This window comes from Mus musculus, chromosome 17 (genome assembly GCF_000001635.26).
Source record: "Mus musculus strain C57BL/6J chromosome 17, GRCm38.p6 C57BL/6J".
In the NCBI taxonomy this organism is placed as follows: Eukaryota; Metazoa; Chordata; class Mammalia; order Rodentia; family Muridae; genus Mus; species Mus musculus.
In genome coordinates, this window is record NC_000083.6 from 73020030 (window position 1) to 73025077 (window position 5048).

General features: G+C 46.5%; 1 long non-coding RNA gene across 1 annotated transcript, besides 1 other annotated feature; it reads right to left on the reverse strand.

The window, feature by feature from the left end:
• Positions 1-290: 290 nt before the first annotated feature.
• Positions 291-4120, reverse strand: Gm30420. Its single transcript, XR_385745.3, has 2 exons — positions 1934-4120; positions 291-1269 (listed from the first exon to the last, which is right to left on the reverse strand). It is a non-coding gene; the product is annotated as a predicted gene, 30420 (long non-coding RNA).
• Positions 2134-4122: an enhancer, noted in NCBI's record as "VISTA enhancer mm82". NCBI's record gives its function as "enhancer in: heart[3/3]" and the evidence as "EXISTENCE:transgenic organism evidence [ECO:0001131][PMID:17130149]".

The following is a 5048-nucleotide window of genomic DNA, read 5'->3' on the forward strand; positions in this document are numbered from 1 at the left end:
CTTGGGATCACTATGTCACAAGGCATGACACATTTGAAAATAGCTACAAGAGAGAGTTTGAGGTTCTCACCGCAAAGAAATGATAAGTGCATGCTGTCATGAGGCTAACTACTCTGATTTAGTCAATATGCAGTGTATGCATGTATTAAAATATAACACCATTCCCCATATACATTCTAATTATAAACTAATAAACAATAGTAAATCTTAGAACAAAGATGTTCTGATAACAAGGAGGGGAGGTGTGGCAGGGACTTTGGGAACTCAAGTCAGAAACCGGGAGGCAGGAACAGAGGCCAAACATGTATTTCTGTATCACAGAATCCTCCTACCCATCATGCCTTGTTTCAGATGCCATATTGACCCCCAAGTAAGAAGTATCTTGGTGACAGCAGGGGACCCCACTGATAGGGTAAGATTGCTGCTACTGAACTGGAAAGACAGCCATGCCTGGGATACCCCATCCTATCAGGAAATGAGATCGCTCTCACCAGGTGGCAGAAGGTGGTGTTTTGATTTAAAGAATCTGGCAGAGGGCTCTTCAGTCACAGACAGCTGGAAGATGAGTTCAGACACACCTTTTCCCCTCCATGTGTCTTTACTATATAAACAGATGATTGGCTAAAGCCCTTGTATAACTACCCTAATCCACTACCTGTGTTTATTTCCAACATGGTGGAATTAGTTGAGCCTTTCACTTTTTGGGTGTCTGCTATTTTGTTATTTATCCTTTTCATAACATTCATTGTCATACTTTACTCATAAAACATAATGAATTTTAAAATGCTGCTATAAATATTTGCAGAGCACCGGCTACCTCTGCTTCCGAGCACAATTTAATGAATATATCGGCCTTTTAGAAAACGATGTTGAGGTTACTATAACCTGGGTCCTTTGTCTTCTCTTCTCTGTAGTAGTAACCTCCTTAGTTCTGGTAAGGTTACCCCTCACCTTCTCACCCAGAAGCTTTGAGGCCCTCTTGGCCCTTCTATGATCTGTATCACTTTCCCATCTAAAGGGCCCCAGTCTTTCTCCCAGCCCATCTGTGTGCAGATGCTCTCGCAGCTGTAGGCATAGCAGAGGCTCAGCTGTCTGACCCTTGTTCCACACCAGGGAGATAGATGGCTGTTGCTTCCTTTCCACGAAGGATTAGGTAGCAGGTTTAAAGCATACTTGTGCTGGAGAAGCTTTGTGGTTTGGATCCAGAAAATGGGTCCCAGCTCAGGCTCTCCTCACTCCAAGAATGACACATTAAAAGACTGAGGCTTTCTGCAAAGAAAATAAAATGGCTTCAATGTACAGGGTTCAAGTCCATAGGGTTAGGGGTCAAGTCCATGGGGCAGCCCCTTGGCTTCTTTACACTATTTGCAATGACCCTGCTCCTTTGCCCAGTTTGGCATCCAGACATGCAGAATGTCAACACTATGGAGTCACATCACATAACCATCATGTGGGCAGTTGGGTTGCCAAGCTACCTAGTGAGCATCTACCCCAGGAGCTAGGAGACCTCCATCTATCTGATTCAGTCTACCTCCCACACTGTTAGCAGGTGTCTGGTGCACAACAAAGTCACTCAAAATGAGGTGATCACCTCCTTATACCTGCTGGTCAGCCTTGAGGTGAGAACGTTCATCAGGGTCTCCGACCTGATACCTTCTGAAGGAAGGGGTGAGGATGATCCTGACCCCATGATGTCTTTTCTTATAAATTGGCTTAGCAATGTAATGATTAAGCTTGGCTATTAACTCGAGACTTAGAACCATCCTGGAAACAAACCTCTGTCCATGTCTGTGAAATATTTTCCCACATTATGTCAGTTGAGGTAGGAAGCCACACCCACCCATCCCCACACTAAACATAGGTGGTATCATTCCACAAGCTGAGATTGTGGGCTGAATATGAAGCAGAAAAGGAACTGAACACCAACACTCACCTCCCTCCATGTCCTTAACTACAGGTACAATGTGACCAGTTGTCTCAAGTTCCTGTCGCCATAGCTTCCTCACCAAGGTGGAAGGTACTCTGAGAGTGTGAACTGAAATCAACCTTTCTTCTTTACATTTTTTTTTTTTGGCTTGGTATTTTGTTGCAGTGACCAAAAAAAAAAAAAAAAAAAAAGATAGCTAAGACAAGAAAATTGCACTGTATGAGGCTTCCCAGGTGTGGAAACTGTAGACACCCCCAATAACTATTAGGATCAGATTTCCAGGTTCGGTTCCATTATTCAAACATCCACTTTTTTTTTCACCCAGCCCATATTTTGACCCCACCTGCTCCTTTACCTGTAATGAGAAATTAACTGTTTCATCATGGGAGTGATCATCTAGATTATTAGGCTAGAGGTCACCAGAATGTGCCACAATTCTAACTCCTTGCAAGCCAGAAGGACTTGGAGGCCTGGTGCTGAACTGGGAAGGTGTCATGTTCCCTGTGAGGCTCAGCTGGAAGGTCTAGAGCTCTTGGGTACCAATCCTACCATGGTCATGGGAATCTGAACTATGAAGCCACTGGCCAGAGGACAAGGCCCTGGGCTCAAATCACGTTATAGCATTGCTGGAAACCTGGCTCCTTGTAGCCCTAGAAAGTGTGAGGGCTTAGCTCCTAAGAGAGATTGCTGGCGTTGACAGCTGGGGGCCAGGGCTCTGAGGCCACTTGCTATATAGGAGCCAGTGTTTCTAAGTGTGCATGAGGCGCCTTCCCCATGGTGGGGGCTCTGGATTGGCAGACATCTACATTGGGCCCCACAGAGGGCTCCTGTCTGTGTCAGAGCCATCTCGCGACACCTGCACGCCTATCAGCTTGAGCTGAGTGCTTCTAGAGTGTGGACAGGGCCAGAGGGAAACCAGCCGCTCCTGGCTCCCTGCCAGGCAGCTCACGGCCCAGAGGAGCCTGAAAGTCATGAGAGACTTGCTCTCACCCTGCAACCATCTCCAGCTGGGTCAGGGTGCACGCTCAGAGCCAGGTGGGCTGAGTGCCCAGCTAAGTGAGCACTGAGGGCAAGTGACTTAACTCCTTGAGTTTCAGCCTTGTTACCTGCAGGGCAATGGTGTCACCTCCACCCTTGCTGCAGGGCTGTGTTAGAGACGTCCCAAAGGATACAGCATCATTCCATAGGAGAGGAGAGAACAGAAAAGACAGGAAAGGAGAGGAGAGAGAGAAACGGAGAGGGTAGGGAGGAGAGAGAGAAGGCCAAGTTGTTTTCATTTGCAGAGCTTACTGCTCTAGCCAAATATCACCTTTAAATACTATTGACACGACAGAGCCTAGCTCGCTAGCTTAGAGTTGAATTTTTGTTCTGTTTTTAAATCTAAAATTGTGGAACACATCTCCTTGAACACTTTGTCTACTAGCCCTGTCCTCCCTGTCTGCGAGGTTCAAGCTTGGAGCTAGCCCAGGACTGCCAAGGTCAAGAGATGACTTCCTCGGGCCCCAGAAAAGAACACTTGAACAGGGGGAGCCGATGGCTGCTTTAAAAAGCCAGCTGTAGTGGGAAGGGAACACCTGCTACACAGAACTTCCTGTTCCTTGGCTGTCCCCTGCTCTCTTTGCACTCTTAAGTGTGTGTGCAGTGTGTATACATGTGAGTATTTGCATCTGTGTCTCCTGCCTAGGTGCTGCCTGAGGTAGCCGGCACAGCCTCAGTGGGGAAGCCTTCCTGATCTGGCTGCAGCTAAAACACTTTTTCGGGTTTGAAGTTACTTCCACCTAAAATAACCAAATAATTGAGGTCAGAATGGGTGGTCCTTTCTGCTCGAATTACCCACAGAATTACCTCATTTTCCCATTGCCTTTGTGTATAAGCCAAAGCATTAATACCATCCAGGTCAAAGAACAGGCTAGAAATAAGCCACACAAATAAAGAGAGGGCTTCCCAGCCCAGCCTCCCCATGGGTGGCGAGCGTCACCTTGTATTTGATAACAGTATTTTTCAAGTAACTGGTATGTGCTGGCCCGGAGACTGTGCTGTGTGTTGGGAGTACTGTGAAGATGAGGGAAACGTGATTTTGTACAGCTGAAGCTCAGATTTTAGTCAAAAGTAAAAAAAAAAAGTCAAAAGACAAAAGTCAGTAAAGTAACAAATACAATGGTTATAAATTATAGTGAGGGTTATAATGAAGCCAAGAATAAATAAATAAATAAATAAATAAATAAATAAATAGAGAGAGAGAGAGAGAGAAAGAAAGAAAGAAAGAAAGAAAGAAAGAAAGAAAGAAAGAAAGAAATGTTTATTCTAAGCAACTGTGGGTAGTGGCATATGTGTGTGTGTGACACACACACACAGGCACACTCATAAAAGGGAGGAAGGAAGGAAGGAAGGAAGGAAGGGAGGGAGGAAGGGAAGAAGGGAGGGAGGGAGGGAGGGAGGAAGGAGGGGAGGAAGGGAGAAAGATAGGAAGGGAGATAAAGAGGGGGAGAGCAGAGAAGGAAGATAGATAAATGAGGAGGTGAGGAGAGGAGAGGAGAGGAGAGGAAGGCGAGGGAGGGAAAGAGGCATGATGAGAGAAAGATGAAGCAGGGAGACGACAAGATGGGGAAACCTCATGAAGTATGAATCACCAGCCCACGGAGCCAGGACAGGAGAAGGTACACAGCGGTGGGAGGCACACCGAGTCCTTTACATACAAGCTGTTCACTGGGGTGCAGGCAGAAAACAGCACTGGGTTCCAGAGAGCCTGAGCTTGTTCATGGATAGAGCCAGACCGGTAGAGACCGCCTACCCAGGACACAGTCCCTGGCCTGCCTCTAACACGGGAGCTGCCACCCTTGGCTAAGATAGCTTTTTGGTTTTTGAAATGGCTGAAGACAGAAAAAGGTGATGATTACACAGGTGTTTTGGTCACCAAGGACCTTGAAACCAGATGAACAGTGGAACAACTTTTCGTTTGTTTTGTCTAGCCTCATAGGATAAGAAAATGGCGGCACTGGGACACCGCAAAGTTGCGCAGCTGATTTTGTAGGGAGCCGGGAGTTCCCATATCCACCCCTAAGGTTTGTCTTCTCTTAATGCAATACCCAGGTCAGTAGAGGGTTTAGAGCTCTTTGTTTCA